The following is a 17,464-nucleotide window of genomic DNA, read 5'->3' on the forward strand; positions in this document are numbered from 1 at the left end:
CCGTCCAGGTCTACGTTGGTTCAGATGAAGGAAGGAGTGGAAGGCTTCAGACACTGGGCAGACACTGTCCCTCCCAACTCCTTTCAGCTTCCCTCACTCCGTCGGCTAGCCAAGTGGCTCTCTGTGGTCACTCAAGCTGACTGTCACGTGTCAGACACTATTCCCCATTCCCTTCTTACGCATTAACTGAGGAAACATATGTTGAGTGGCTCCTTATCTATCAGGTGCAGTAGTCGAAGTAGACTGCCCTCGGCCAGTGCAATCTGAGGTTATATAATTTTTCAGTAGTCACAAGAGGCCACTGTGTGTATGGGTGTGTGCACTTATATATTTCTGCAGATGCTAATGAGTGCATCATTAGATGCTAGAGGTCAGCCCTGAGTGCTCTTCCTCAGGCATCATCCATTTTTTCTTTGAGACACCATCTCTCAGTAGCCTGGAACTCAACACATAAGCTAGGATGGCTGGTCAGAGGTCCATTTGTCTTCCGACTCTCCAGTTCTGGGATTACAAGTTCTTGCTACCACTCTCACAAAGAAAACCCCCCAAACAAGCAAACAAAACATAGTTCTGGGATTTTAATCAAGGTTCTGGAGCACAAAATAGCTTTCACAACTGAGGTATTTCTACACCAAGGGAGGTGACTCCAAAGAGCTTTTCCTTTCTCTTTTTCTTGAGACAGAGTCACCCTGTGCTCTGGCTGGCCTGGGACTTGATTTTGCTTTGTTCTTGTAGCCTCAAACAGTCCTTTTCTTAGCTTCCCAGGTGCTGGGATTATAGGTATGAGCCAGTTTAAAAAGCAACTATAATAAGGATAGTCTGAAGAAAATAATGGTGGTATTGAGAACATGGAGTGAAGACATACTAATTGTAAGAACACTGTCTTTCCTGAAGAAAGTGCCACTAAAGTGGACATTGAAAACCAAGATACTAAAAGTAGGAGATAACTAAGAAGTTACAGGCAAAAGAACAAGACTTATACGCTGGTGCCTCATATTTGACCACGTCCCCTGAATGGGGAGACCTGGTGGCACTCAGAGGAAGGACAGCAGGTTACCAAGAAGAGACCTGATACCCTATGAGCATATACATGGGGAGGAGATCCACCTCAGGAACAGTCATAGGGGAGGGGAGTAAGGGGAAAATGGGAGGGAGGGAGGGAGGAATGGGAGGATACAAGGGATGGGAGAACAATTGAGATGTAATATGAATAAATTAATAAAATAAAGTTAAAAAAAAAGAACAAGACTTATTTGAAAAACCAAAAACTCACTCTAGCTAAAGATTATGGAATGGAGGTGACAGTGTTCTGGTTGGGGGTTGGGGAAAACATTGACAAAAGAGGCAAACAGCTGCAGCATTACAAAGGCTACTTCTGAGGTCACCATGGCAATACTTCTTCTCTCTCCACTAGACTGCTTCTGTCTCTTGGCTCCTGTGAACAGTGGAACAATGAACATAGATGAACAGGGATCCCTGGAAAACCGACACCCATGCACAAACTGGAAGCACTGAGTGGAGTCCCTGTGTGCCAAGAAGAGACCATGAAGCCGGGAGAGGAAGGTGGAATGTGGGTGGGGAGGAGGTAGGCGAGAGGGAGACAGGCTGACTAAATCAAACACATACACACAACATACATACACACGATAGATAGATAGATAGATAGATAGATAGATAGATAGATAGACAGATAGATAGACAGACAGACAGATAGATAGAAGACAGACAGACAGTGTCTTAGGGTTTCTTTTGCTGCACTGAAACACCATGATGATAAAGTAAGTCGGGAAGGAAAGGGTTTACTTGGCTTACATTGCTGTTCATCACTGAAGTCATCACTGAAGGAAGTCAGGAAGGAAACTCAAAACAGGACAGGATCCTGGAGGCAGGAGCTGATGCAGAGGCCATGGAGGGTGCTGCTTGCCAACTTGCTTCACATGGCTTGCTCAGTCTACTTTCTTATAGAACTCAGGACCACCAGCCCAGGGATGCACCCACCAAGGGCTGGGCCCTCCTGCGTTGATCACTAATTGAGAAAAATGAAAAATGCCTCACAGCTGGATCTCAGGAGGCATTACCTCAACTGAGGCCCCTTCCTCTCTGATGACTCTAGCTTATGTCAAGTTGACACAAAAACCAGTCAATACAGGTAGACGAGAGATGATATTCTCAAATAAAAATAGAAAATTAAATTACTACCAAACCAGAAATACTTCCTATTGTATTTCTCAATTTACCATAATAAGACAGTATTGGTTATGGAAGTGGGGTGGGGTTAAGCAAATATCACGCAGTGGCAGCTATAAAGAAGAACAGCAGGGACTTTTAGAGCTGATGCTTTGACCAGAAGAAGAATTAAAAACAAGTGTGCAAGAAGATTGTTTGGGTTAGAGGGGTCTCCAATTTTGATGAACCTATGTTTTCTTCACATGCTATCAAAGCACACTGTGCTCACCCAGTCATAATAACTATACCAACGAAATACACCAGCATGATACATGGACTACATTCCACATATTAATTTCCCTTGTTCTAAAAGACCTAGTATAGTAATTTCAGGGAGAAAAGAGAACAAACAAATGATAAATATTTGCAGCAGATGCTATAACTGTTGACAAATCCAGCCCCAAAGAGGGATCACCGCCAAAGATGGGGCGGAAAGAACGTAAGTTCCTGAGTTAGTGGACGGCCATGAGGAAGCCCACTGACTTCTAGGCAGAGCAGGGCAACTGCACACATGCACGTGCGGTGGTTGTGACAGCATGGACACAACCTGTGCAAGCCCAAGCCAGACCTAATCCCAGCTGGGAGAGAGGAGCTGGGCACACAACCCCATGCAAGCCACGGAGCTATTGGCAACAGTTAGGTACTGGAATGGGGAGAGGCAGTTTTCTGTAGGAGGGTAGCGCCTGGTACCCCTACTGCTCTCCAGTAGAAATCCACACCACCAAACATACAGGCAACACAAGTTGCTATGAAGGATTTTTTTAAAAAAAGAAAAAGCAGACAGGAAGTTGGGAAAGCAGGGAAGCAAGGTAACTTGGAAGGAATTGAGAGGTTTAGTGAATGTGATCAAAACATGTCCTTTATAAAATTCTCAAAAAAAAAAAAACCCTCTAACTTTAAAAAGCATTATATAAACTTGGGGAGGCAGAGACAGGAAGCTCTCTGTGGGTTTGAGGCCAGCCTGGTCTACAAACTGAGTCCAGGATGGCCAAGGCTATACAGAGAAACCAAACAATATAGAAAAACAAACAAACAAAAAACAAAACAAAACAAGCAAATCATATGAAAACTTAAAAGAACTAATGACAAATACATATAAAATGTTTTTAAATGTGAAAACTAAAACAATGATCAGTTACAAATGAAAATTAAAAAGAGCTTTAACAAACCAAAAAAGTACTAACTAAAAAAATAATTAAAAAGAATTCCACCAAGAATAAAATCTGCAAAATAGCTAGCAACAAAAGCACTACAGAACTGAAATAACAAAAATCACACCATTTCGCTCATAGGGATGAAGTACAAATATATAAATAAACACTGTGATGATTTATGAAGGATGCCTAGAAAACTCGGTGAGGCGCACTCTCTGTGTCCTGGGTCCTTTCCAGAGCAGACTGGAATGTGGGTCAGTGAAGCGTAAGAAAGAGACCGTCCCTGACCGTGGGCAGCACGACGCTGCAGACCTGGGACTCAGATGGAGGAAGCGACAGGCGTGGCTCCCACAGGCATACTAGACTCCCCAGCTCCAGAGTGTGGGGTTTTTGCTCCGGCTTATTCTCACTGCTCCTGTCGTCACTTGTATAAATCAGACTCCAGCTTCTCCCGCTGCGGAATGCTGACTCTCTCCAGCAGCTCCCCAGGGGCCTTCAAGCCTCCAGCTTTAAGCAGGGGCTGCATCTCTCATTTTAAAACTTCCCAGTTTTTTAAACTAGGTAATTCCCCTGGCTCTTCAGTCTCCAAATTGCCGTGTGTGTGTCTATCCAGCCGCTGATGTATGTCATTGAAATAAGTCACCCTGTGAAATTACACACACACACACACACACACACACACACACACACACACACACATACGCCACAGGAATGAGAGGTTTATTTATACTATTGATTCCCATTGCTTTGAACAGTCTTAGCTAATGCTAACACTATGCTCCTAGAATAAATATTTGATTCTGCCCCGCCCTATGCCTCTCTAAAATGCAGTACAATTCAAAAGCAACATAAGAAATAAACCTAAGAGCCAGCGAGATGGTTTAAAGTTGTTTATCAGCAAAGCCTGAGAACTTAAGTTTTATCTCTGTACCCAGACTATGGGAGAACAGAAACAACTTCCACAAGGTCTCCTCTGACCGTCACATGGGTGCTACAGCACATGTGCTCACAGATAGACACAGACATCTACATACAGAAGCACACAAAACCAACCAACCACCCAGATAACAATGTTTTTTTAAAACAAGATAACCATAAAGGAATAAAAGAAGCCTGGCACTGTGGTGCATGCCTGTAAACCCAGCACTAGGGAAGGCAGTGGAGTTGAGTTTGGGGCAGTTCAGTTCCTATGATTCAGAGGCAGTTTTACAAGGAAAATTTTTACAGAGAGAGGTTGAAAAGAGAACATACTGGACACAGGTGAAGACAGAAGAAGCCAGAGAAGAAGAAGTAGCAAGAAGATTAGGACAGATTGCTAGAGTTGATTTGAGGTCAAGTAGAGCAATTTAGTCAGGGGCCAAGAGAGCAGTCAGACTGAATCAGTCAGCTAGGAGAGGAGTTGGAGCCACAACACCTGAGTTGAGGAAGTCAGCCAGAGCTCAGAAAGATCTAGAAAGGATAAGCTTACTCAGCAGTAAGTCTCAGAGGGTGAAAACACTCTAGGCCTAGATTATGGAGGTCAGAGGCTTTCAGGACTAGGCCTAGGTTAGCAGACGGAGGCAGTAAGCTTTGAAGATGGCAATTACATTAGGCAAATAAAAGTTACATTTACAGCTTTCAAAAAGCTTCGCCCCCAACCCCCGCCCTCCTACAAAACTGACAAAGATTAGACAGAGCTAATGCACTGTGACATCCAAGAAGGAATAATCATAGACTGTGATGAGAAATGCAAATGCATTTCAGCTCTATAACTGAAAAATGTGTTTTACCCTAAGGACAAGCAACAACACTTACAAGCCCTTCTAGGAAAACAAGGCAAGCATTACAGTTCAGAAGTGCAGCTGAGCTGACACGGGAGCTTGATCCCAAGGAACCATATGGTGGAAAGAGAGAACGCAACTACTGTTAGTGGCCTTCTGATCTCAACACATGAGACCACACACACACACACACACACACACACACACACACACACACACTTCAGAAAAATAAACTAAAGGAAACCATCATAAACATAATATAGAAAAATACATGAAGATTTACTGCAGCCACATGGTGGCGCACATCTTTAATCCCAGCACTCGGGGAGGCCGAGGCAGGTGGATCACTGTGAGTTCAAGTGCAGCCTGGTCAACAAACTGAGTCCAGGACAGCCAAGGCCACACAGCGAAACTCTGTCTTGGGGGAGGCGGGGGAGGGATATTTACTGCACTGCTACTCCAGTAAAACAAAATTAAATACTACCTATCAATAATTCTGAAACACCATCACCTTTACAACTTTTATGCATCCTGTAGTCGAGTGACTGAATTTCTAAAACTACTTAATCAGCTCCTGGTTTTATTTACCCCACATTTCTAATAAAAATATACAGCATGTCTGACATCTACTAGAACTGATCTAAAATGCTGGAGATTCAGCAGAGACCAAAACAAACAAAATGCTCACCCTCAATGTGCTTACATTTCAGAAGACAGACAGATGAAAAACGAAAGACACGCCATACTAGTTTGAGGGGAATATTAGGGCTTCAGGGAGAGAAACAAATTTTTAAAAATAGTATGTGGGGGGACAGGCCACAGGATACCTGAGGAGGAACATCCAAGGAGATGACCAAAACAAAACAAAACAAAACAACAAAAAACAAACCAACAGACGCGCAGACATGAGGCAGAAGCATTCCAAACACGTTCAGTGTGGTCCAGAGGCCAATTCACCTAAAGGCAAATGAGCAACACTGGGAGAACACACAGTCAGAGGAGGCTAGCGTGACACCAGAAGCTGACGCTTAGGTGGGAACCTGTAAGTCACAGCAAAGACTCTAGATTTCGCCCGGAGAGCTGGAACGAGCAAATTAAGAAAAGGCTGACCACTGTATGCTGATCACTGCATCATCAGGGATGAGGAAATACTGAGTTATGAGTTATTGTCAGATATGGTGTAGTAAAGTTGAGCAGAAACCTGTAGTGAAATTACCTAAAGAGTGAGACACTTAAACAGTGGTTCTCAGCCTTCCTAATGCTGTGACCTTTTAATACACTCCATGCTGTGGTGACACCCAATCATAATCTTTTTTTTTTCTTCTTCACTAATGTAACATTGCAGTATGGAGTCAAGACCCACAGGTGGAGAAATAGTAGACTAGGCACTCCCAACATGTACAGTATTCCAAAGGGATGGGAACCATGAAATAACTTTGGACGAGCTACTCATAGTTATGACACATACTAGACCAGCTAACTACTAAAATCAAATACACTCAGGCATATGTTCTCCATAATTAACTCACATACCACAAGGTGTCTGGCCTATATTTTGAAAAAGTACCTGCTTTAAATGAATATAACACATTTATATCACAGAATACCAGACAAGCATTAATTACCTCTCAAGATCTTACCTAACTATACAAGAGGCACACTTACACACATAATACACTGCCAAAGTCTGAAAATAAATAGTAGCAATGCTATTTTTGAATGCTAACAGGTTTATTTTCTTTGGGTTTGTCAAACTGTCTTCAGTATAATCAAAATTGTTTTTAAGTGTGCTTTGCAAATTGTCTTCAGCAAACAAAACTCTTTCACTTATATAAATCAAATTCCTTTCAAGTGTTTTTAATAGCTAAATACCAAATATTCATATTAAAATTTTTTGTTTCTAGTTTATATATAGTAAGGCTTTAATTATGTATCCGGAAGACCAAACAGAAAGCACAGATCTGAAATGAGATTTACAAAGTGTAGGAAATGGTACCATACTTCTAGTGGATACTAGGGGAACTAGGAGGCGGAGCCTTCCTGGAGAAAGTAGCCACTGGGGGAAGGCTTTGAGAGCGTACAGCCACGCCCCCACTTCCAGTTCATGCTCTGCTTTGTGCTTGAAGATGTGATGTCTCAGCTTCCTGCTCCCGCTGCCTGCTGCCTCCACACCCTTGTGGACTGGCTCCCGCTCTGGAACCATGGGCCAGAATAAACTTTCTTCCATTAGTCGCTTTTGATTATAGTGTTTTATCAGACCAACAGGGAGTAATTAATATATATAACAAATTTCAAATGCTCTGGAACCTGCCACGACCAAGTACTGGTCACTTGATGCCCTCTCACTGTGGCTGCACTGCTTTGCGGTAAGCCAATCTTTCTGACACGTGACATCATACCTTAAGAAGCTACTCAAATGCTTCCAACGCAAACGTCATTTAAGATCTCATCCAGGTAAACTAAACGTGCACACGCACACACACAGAGCAGAAGGGGATGTGAGCATGTTCAGTGAAGATCAGAGTAGGTGATCTTGCCTACTAGCAAGTGACCGTGCCTCTCCTCTCTGTTCTAATGTGCAATGTTCAGATAAATTGGAATGAGCACAAAGCAAGCATCAAAACACGAAGTAAATGAAATGGGGGATTAAAGGCTCAAAGCGCTCTGGTCCCCTCGAAAGGTTTTCAAATAAGTTTCCACTTTGATTAACAACAAAGATGCCTATGTGGTAGTTTATCTTTGAAATAACGTACTGCACATCAGGGGGATTGTTACTGAGTTAAGGGCAGGGTCAGTGTGGGGATGAAATGATAAGAGAGCTGTTCTAAATACCCGTCAGGTGCAGACACTGCTCGCAGCCTCTTAGTAAGCTGCATGGAATGATGGTAAGCTATCTAATTTATAAAATGAATCACACAGCTTAACCAGCTAATAATATAGTGAAATCATATAATACCCTTGACAACTCACACTAGAAGTCACCTTACAGCCTCAAGCAGGGCTCCTAATACCTAAAACGATTTCCTTCGGATAATACTGGGAGCTAGTTTTACTTTTGTGGGGAGCTCAGGGTTTGTGGCATGGCCAAGAGACTCCTGAAGGCCAGCATTCCTTAGTGCACTTGCTAACAAGGAGCGTGGACTTCCTTCAGAAGCAACGGCCTGATTCCCCTGCTTGGTTCCTCTGTTTCCTGAGAGCCTTTCTGTAATTAGTAAGCCCTCATAATCCAATCCTGTCCTTTCTTAAAAAGCACAGAGTTGAGGACATATGTTTAAATATATGAAAGCCAAAGTCCAACACCTGAAAAAAAAAAAAGATAATACCTCATAAAATACAAACTTACGTCAACTGTATTTTGAAAACATGTTGCAACTAGATCTTGTTGAATATTGTTGTTGTTGCTGCTGGGTTTTTTTTTTTTTTTTTTTTTTTTTTTTGGTCTGTTTGTTTGCTTGCTTGTTTTTCTGTTGTTCAGCTGCATGAGTCTCTATGAATGCTACAAACAAAAAAAGCCCACGTGACTTTACAAAATCAACAGGGCATGGCCAGTGACGAGGAAAGCATATCTCACAGCACTACTGCCCAGTCCTGCCGTCTCCCAGACAGCCCAGGGGCTGCAGAAACCATCTGCTCCCCAACTTGAGGGAGTACGGGCCATTTCAAGAGTTCTGTTCACTAATTTCTGACATTCTTAATTTAGCACAGCTGGAGCAGAAACAACATCCCTCACCCAAAAATGCATTTTCTCCATTAAGCACACACCCAATTAAATGTTTCTACCCTTTTAAAGGAAAACATTTTCTTAGGCATGAAACAACAACAACAACAACAAAAAAAAAACACTATGACCAGTACAACAAGTTTCTTTGTTTTGTTTGGTTTGGTTTCTCTTAAAAGATCCACTGTCAAAAGGTGAATTTCCCTCTCTGGCTTCTTCTATACCAAAGCTCCTCCTCTTGGCTCTCCCTGGCTTTTACTGTCACAAGTCCTCTGGCCTTTTAAAGGAGTAGTCAGCTACAACAAAGAGAAAGGAGTGACAGGCTTCGAGAAGCCACAGAAGAAGCCTGCTTCCTGAAGGCACACTCTGCAAAAGTAAGCAGGAGCGAGACTCACTCACCACCCAGGGAAAAGGCAAGAGTCCGTGAGTGGATTCCACAGGTCCAGCACTTCCGGAACGCAGCCCTTACTGCTGCCATTAGCCGCTGGAAGTCATCTCCATACTGACCTCAAGTACAAACACGTTGACTCTCAAGTGCCTTACTCATCACACAAATGAGCTATGAGCCTGGCAGTAGTTCTCCCATGACACAAGGATGACACAAACCTGACTGCAACTACACCTCCCACACAGCCACTGGCAGAGGACTGACGGACATGGCAGTTACTTAGAAAGACGCTGTGGTTATCTCTCCCACATCATCCACAGAGGCAGACCATGCAGTGCCATCACTCCACAGAAGCTCATCCCTCCCTGCTCCTCCCACTTACAGTCCCACGTGGTAATTTCCACTGTTCCATGGAGGAACAAAATACTGGCTCGTGCTTGGCAGAAAGCAGTTACTCTGTAAGTCTTTAGGAACCCTATTACTAATCCCTTTGTCCTTTAGTCTTGAGCAAAATTACTAGGCCATGTTTCAAAGGGATGTGATAAGCAAGAAAATAAGCCTTCTTACGAACCTCAGCCCTCGCAAGGATGCTCCACCGCATCACTGTTAGTGCCCAAGGCTTTCCATCACTCTCAGAAGGAGGTGCGCAAGGGAATTGGCTAAGTTGTGATGAACAGGCCAATTTGCCGAGAGATGCCAGAGGTGTGCAGGGGTGTGTGTGAGAGAGAGATAGACATACATACAGACACACAGAGGGAGCTTACATTCAGCCACTCAGGGCGACATAACCCTTCAGTAGGATTTACAATAGACTGGTTACTTTCTCTCTTTGCCATTGAAAGCATTCAGACCAAAAATGATAGAGAACAGGTATTAAGAACCTTCATCACGCCGGGCACTGTTCTGAGAACTGTATGGCATTCAATCTTCACAAGGACTCCATGTCCATATGACAAACCATGGAAATGAGACACACACCCTGGTAGTAAGTGTGGCAGAGCTGGGATGGGTTTCCAGGTCGCCTGACTTTGGGGACTCGGTGGTACACCTCCGGGGTCTATGGTGCCAGCACCCTGTAGGACATTCATAAAGAGTGGCATGCCAGGGATGGTTCACGTCCATGGGACGCCTCTTCTTTTCTTAAGAGAAATGGAGGAGGAGTGGACGGGAGGGGAAAGATGTGGGGAGAAGAGCTGGGAGGAGAGGAGGGAGGAGGAACTTCATTAACTAACTAACTAACTAATTAATTAATTATAAACCCTAAAAACCAACAACAACAAGAGAGTTCAAGTGGAGAGTTTCATGGTGATGAAATAAAACAGCAGGAAACAGAAGAAGAATTTAAATGCTGGTCCAGTTTAATCAGTAACTGTGTTACTGTACTGTCCTTCTTTCCTTTGCCTCAGAATTTTGCACATACAATTCTGGGGTGAGTGTGTGTGTGTGTGTGTGTGTGTGTGTGTGTGTGTGTGTGTGCATGTGTGTGCATGTGTGTGTGCATGTGTGTGTGTGTGTTGGGGGAGAGGAGCTTACCAGAGGAGATAAATATCCCATCTATCTCTAAAATTCTATTATGTTTTACTATCAACTAAGTTGGTAAAAAGATTATGTGATATCTTAAAGGGTTCAAAAATAACTTAAGAATATAAAGCAAAACGAACAAACAACAAAACGTGATTTCTGACGGATGAAAATAGAGTTTACAGCTGGCAAGCAAGCAACAACTCATGCTTCCGGCAGTGAGGTAGTGCGCACACTAGCTGGCTGCCTGAGAAAGCAGACTAGTGTACTATGTACTTGGGACGGCTTGCTAAGGTGTCTACTGTTTTCATGTGTGCTACGAACAGCGCGACCATGAAGGGAAGATAAGTCATGTCCCTTGGTAGGAATAAAAAGCCACATCGAGTGTAGGAAGTGAGTCCACAGAATAGAGCTCGGCAAACCCACTACTCAAGCTTCTGACAAAGCCTTTTTTTTTTTTTGACTTCTTAATTGTCTGATAGGTTATTTTTTTATTAATTATTCACTTTCCATCCTAGTCATAGGCTCCCCCCACCTCTTTCTCTTTCTCCCTATTCCTCCTTCCTCTCCTCCTCCCCAGAGAATGGGAACCCCCTACCTTCTCACCCCAGCATATCAAGTTGTATCAGGACTAAGGGCACCCCCTTCCCCTGTGGCCCAGCAAGGCAGCCCCGCCAGAGGAAAAGGACAATAAACAAAACAAAACAAAAAGCAGGCAGCAGAGTCCAAGTCAGAGCCAGCCCCCCAATTCCCTCTCTAGGGTACCCACATGATGACCGAGTTGCCCGTCAGCTACACCTGTGCAGGGGCCCAGGTCCGGTCCATGCATGGTCCCTGGCTGGAGCCCCAGTGTCCACAGGCGCCTCAGGGCCCTGGTTAGCTGGCTCTGTTCTATGGAGCTCCTGTCCCCTGGGTCTTCCATCCCTCTCCTTACTCTTCCCAAGACTCCCTGCTGGCTCTCCACCCACTGTTTGACACGTGACCCCATCAGCTGCTGGGTGGAGCCACTCAGAGGGCAGCCATGCTGGCTCCCCTATGCAAGCACAGCAGAGTATGTCAATAGTGCCAGGGGTTGGCTGTCTCCCATGGTGGGCCTCAGGCTGGGCCAGGTACCAGCTGGACATTTCTTCAATCTCTGCTCCATCCCCGTCCTTGCAGGTCAAGTCCTGGGTCAAAGTTTCCATGAGTGGGTTGCCAACTGGTAGAGCTATGAGTTCTCCCTTACTTTATAAGTTGTTCCTTTACTTTAAAAGTTGTCTGTTATTTAAACACATAACACACACACACACACACACACACACACACACACACACACACACATACACACACACACGAAGACCCACAAAGAATTTAAAAATCCATCAGAACAGAGAGGTGAGAAAAGAGGCTGAGAGCCTGTGTGGAAATGCAGACAGGATGTGCAGGCCTTGTGAGTGGGTAAGAGGACGCCGCAAGTATACACGTGAGCTTCTCTGGGGCTCTTCTGAATCACACACAGCTACTATCACTCAGGCGCGGCTAGGCTGACTCCTAATATGAGAAAGAATTCAGAGGCTTTAGACAGGCTTCCATTCCTTGCTAATCAGAATGATGTGTCTCAGGGCTTTTCAGAAAGAGGTAGGAAAGGTGTCGTATATCAAGGAGAGAATCCTGGGAGAGAGACCCTGACTGCGTGAGTGTATGAGGTTAACCAAGTCAACTAGATGCACGAACTAACAAGAGTCCCAGATCCCAACCAGGCATGGCGACACATGCCTTTAGTCCCAGCACTCAGGGAGGCAGAGGCAGGTGGATCACTGTGAGTTCAAGGCCAATCTGGTCTACAAAGTGAGTCCAGGACAGCCAAGGCTAAGCTGAGAAACCCAGACTAAAAAAAACAAACAAACAAGCAAAAACACAAAACAAAAGAGTCTTCAATGCCTTTCTTTGGTTAATTAAAAGCTCTACTTCTAAAAAGAATGTTCCAGGCTAATAAAAATGTAAGGGAGGTAAAGCCGACTGAGAAGCTCTGTCCACCGTCACAGCAGGTGGGCAGTATAAAGGCTGACTCTGCTGTTGCCAAGGCAACAGTCCCATAAGATTTCACCATCCTCCCCTAAGACTTCACCTTCCTCCCATGTTCACTAATATTACAAGAGGACCAGGAACGAGGCTACTGCTCGACAAGAGAGATTTAAGGTACTGCATTCACCAATATCATGGCCCAGGTAAGGAGCCCACAACAGCAGCTTAGACAAAGCCAAGAGCATGATTTGCAGCATTACTATATAAATCCCCAGAACCCAAAAGAGCCCAAGAATGCACACCTCTAAAGTTTATGTGCCCTTTATAACCCTTCTATGATATGGAAACTACTAAGAAGCAGGAGCACGGTACAGAAATGCTACAGAACAGCTTAAATGGGATGGGGCGGGGAATGGCCCATTCTCAGAGCAGTCTGGATTTCACAGTGGAAGGAGAGAACCAATTCCCACACACTGTCCTCTTACCTCCACGCATGCACCATGGCACATGCACAGGAACAAAGACACACAGACAGACAGACAGACAGACAGACAGACAGACAGACACACACACACACACACACACACACACACACACACGTAATGTTTTTTCAAAGTATACAGTTTTAGCCAGGTGCGGTGAAACATCCCTCTGATCCCAGAACCAGGAAGACTGAGGCAAGAGACAGAATCCTGAATTTACGCCATCCTGAGCGACACACCAGGACTCTAGCTCAAAATGAAACTCTGTCTTCAGTATTCAGCCAAGAAGAGCTCTTTGGGATACTTTAGACACACACAGGTGTTCGGAAAGAAGGAGCAGGGTGTGACGGCTCAAACCACAGCCCCAGCCATGTGGAGACTAGAAGGAAACATCAAGCCTTGAGGTTACTGAAAGGCAGGACATCATAGTAAAAAATGTACCTTTAAGATGAATACTGATAATTAGTGATCAAGGCATGAGTTCACTATGGATATCTCACGAAATGTTAAGCTGCAGGAGCCTTCCTCCAGTAGACTTTTATGCATAGACCTATACTATTTCCTATCATTTTAATTTCACAGCGAGACCCTCAATTTCCATGTTGGTTTTTCCTATGATGTACCACTAAAGACTATGCCTCTGGTATAACTATTAATGAACTCATCAGGAGGGTCAAGGGGACTCATTAGAAAGACCCACTGCTCTGCAGAGGCATGATATAGCAAGAGAAACCACAACACCATGCCGAAGACCACAAGGCAGAGGCTCAACATTGAGTTTCTGCGTTTTATCCTCAGCACTCACTTTCATATAACATGATTATGTAAGGAATGTTAGGAAAATCTGTCCTTTGTGCATTGTCCTTGGTTGGTGCAGCAGTTTGTGCAGGTCCCCCTAGATCCACCAGCCTGGATGGTCTCTTTGTGGTGCTCCTGAACCCCCTGGGTCCTTCCATCCCCCCATTCTCCCATACCTCTCTTACTTGGGGTCCAGCAGCAAGACCCAGCATCTGTCTCAATCCCTTGCTGGTTGGAGTCCTAATATCTGATTATAAGTGAGTATATACTATGTGTATCTTTCTGGGACTGGGTTAACTCCTCAGAATGATCATTTCTACTTCCATCCATTTGCCTGCACATTTCAAGATTTCCTTGTTTTTAATAGCTGAGGAGTATTCCGTTGTGTAAATATACCACAGTTTCTTTATCCATTCTTCAGTTAAGGAAACCCCGTTCAGATCTAGCCAATGGACAGCGCATCCTCCATGGTTGTAGAAGAGCAGGGACTGCCTCTGACATGAACTCTGATGCCCCCAATTTGATCACTTCCCCTTGATGGGGAGGCCCAGAGGAACACAGAGGAAGGGGAAGCGGGCTATACGGATGAGACCTGATATGCTCTGACCATACGGTGGGGGAGGAGGTACCCTTCTGTCAGAGGTCTAGGACAGGGGAATAGGGCAGAAGAGGGAGGGAGGGAGGGTGGGAATGGGAAGATACCAGTGAGGGGATAACATTCAGGGTGTAGTCTGAATAAATTATAATAAATTCTTTTAAAAAGAAAATCTGCCCTTAGATCCTGCACAACAGTGTGTATTCTGTGGTACTTTCATTGCTTTGCCTAATACTCTTAAGATATACTTTCAGTTCTCACCTAGCACCTATGACCAAATACCACCCCCAAAGGCATAATGTATAAAAGAGAAATAAACAAAAAGACTGAGTGTGCTGCTCTGTCCTGTGTTACTCATCTGAACTGTGTGACTATGAGAAGACGAAGAGCACAGCAGCATACAGGAATATACAGTGAAGGTCGAAGGCTGATGCTGACATTGACTGAGCACAGATAGCACCAAGCACTGCACTAAGCACTTGGCAAACAGTACTTAAACTGATCCTCTTAACAACGTCAAATGGAGTTATTACTACAAGTATTTTAAAGAGAGCCAGAGGGACTTCTACTCAAGGCAATACTTTCAGGAAATAGCCACGTTGGGCTATGATGGAAAGTACTTTTTAAAACCGTCCAAGATCTAAACCCTACACAAGATTATGCTCCTTGCACAGAGTTTTTGCTTCTATAAGAGAGGTGTCCAGACACTAGCTAGATGAGATTCCAATAGTGGCAAAAACTTCAATTAATTTCCTTTAACTCATATAAAATTATCCACAATTATCTAAATGATTTATCTTCCCACAGGAAAAAAACCACAAGAGTTCTCTTAATTAGTCTTCTAATATGGTGATACCACAGAAAGGAAAGCCACCCTCCTCCTTTGAGTCCCCGGGAATTCTAAACCAAGTAAAAATGTCTGCAAGTTCCTCTCTGTGCATTATTCTCCCTCCTGCAATACCACCTAAGGCTTTGAAGTGGCACACATATCCAGTTAAAACGTAAACCTCCGTAATCATGGGGCTTTCTCAAGTATTCCTTGGGGGGGGGGGGGAGTATCTGATGCCCTTTCTCTCTTTAAGTCTTTACATGCAAGCAATGTAAAATAAAATCACAGCGGCCACTTATGTTCCTCCTGTCTGGCATATACTCAGGTCTTATTTTCTGGACCCTTGGACTCAAACCACACTGAGACTGAACCACTTCCACTGACAACATTACAAAACAGAAAATGGTAACACTGAACTCGTTGCTATTTAATGACGCCTCTACTCTTCCTGAAACACAGTCGACTACTTTCACTGGGAAAAAATAAGCTTACCAGGAAAATTTGAAGTACATAAGCAATGGCTTACAAGAAAAACACACAAGCATCAGGATCTTTCAACATAAGATTTTAATCAGGTGAAAGTGTGCAGTCAAATTCTAGGATAAGCTAGTGAGCAGAGCACTGACTTTGGATTAAAAAGAAAATAACCTGGTTACAGGGTTGGGGTCTGGGACAACTGTTCCATACCAAGCTGGCTGCAAGGACCAGTTCCTTCAGTAATGTGGAGAAAGGTTTCCTACTCAGGTCTTGGAATGCACTGCCATGAATCCAAAATCTGGCCTATGTTTTCTAAAACCTTACTTCTATAAAGTTTTATGTTTAAGGATAAGTATATTCTAAAGGAAAAAAATCATGAGCCAAGAATATAAAGACTAAGCACTACGGTATTTCAAGTGCAAAAAGCCTGCTTCCTTAGAACCACTCTGATTTATGACTATTCCTCTTAGAAGACAGCAGCATCTACAGACATTTCAGAGACACTATACATTAAAAGAATGGGAACAGTCACATCAGCAACGAAAAGCAACAACATTAGTGATGGTGGCCTACGCTCGCCCAGAGAAGAGGGCGTCCCTGAGACTTTACAGCAGTGCCATCCCGCTGTCTTGCTCTGTGTGTCTTTCCAGATTTGTTGGCATAGGTGTGGCAGAAGCATTCTTCCCAGTCATCATACCCAAGGGGTACACCAAGAGGTTTCTCACCTCAGAGAGTCCCCAGAAACACTGTATCAACAACCTGCTAACTGTGTCACTCATTCAGAAGGCCCCCAATGGTATCCTTTGACTTCCATCTCCCCTAGGTTGCCCACAAGTGAAGTGTTCAAGGTTAAGGAACTCAAAAACTCAACTGTCCACCTAATATAAAAACCTGACCTCTTACGGGAAAATATACTGAAACTGCTCTTTTGAAGAGAGTACGTATATGTAAGATAAAGCCTGTGGGGACAGAGCTCAGGGTAAGAGTACTTTTCTAGCACATGCAAAACCCTGGGTTCAACCCACTGAAGTTCTGTTGGTTGTTAGAACAGATAGCCAAGGGCACGTAGAATAACCTTCACCACTGTTGCTCACATTCACCTAAGTCCCTGGCGTGAGCCGAAAGGAAAGTGCTAACAGGCCTGGAGAGAGACGCACCCTCAAATGGAAAAAAGATATATTTTAAGTGAGGCACTTAGTCGTCTCCAAAATTTCCATGTAAAATGGTAAAAGACGTTGGTGGAGCTTGCCTCAAATCCAGATAATACACCCAGAAGCAATGCAAGGGTTTTGACTGGTTATCTAGAAGGCAGAAAACAAACAATTCCCTGGAGAAGTATTGACTCTGAAGGCCTGCAGACATATTAACACAGGCCCTGGAGCAGTGATTGTCCTTGAGGCTTTTGCTGAATAAAAAACAAAACAAAACAAAACAAAACCATACAGAGAGAGAGAGAGAGAGGGTAAGGGGGAAGAGAGAGAGAAAAGGAAGAGTCTCCCAAGGAACAACCGT

At 44.0% G+C, this 17,464-nt stretch overlaps 1 protein-coding gene across 9 annotated transcripts in view; it reads right to left on the reverse strand.

Annotated features, from left to right (window-relative positions):
- PSD3 (pleckstrin and Sec7 domain containing 3) overlaps nucleotides 1-17,464 on the reverse strand; it is a 541,746-nt gene that overhangs the window by 232,478 nt on the left and 291,804 nt on the right. The window contains exon 1 of one of the 9 annotated variants that reach the window (XM_084758399.1): nucleotides 9,258-9,279. The exons of the other annotated variants lie outside the window; for them this stretch is intronic. The gene's annotated coding sequence lies outside the window, so the exon portion shown is untranslated. Of the gene's footprint in view, nucleotides 1-9,257; nucleotides 9,280-17,464 lie in introns of those variants that run through there. 9 annotated transcript variants of the gene reach the window in all.

The sequence above is a fragment of the Acomys minous genome, assembly GCF_964271855.1.
Source record: "Acomys minous genome assembly, chromosome: 15".
Lineage (NCBI taxonomy): Eukaryota > Metazoa > Chordata > Mammalia > Rodentia > Muridae > Acomys > Acomys minous.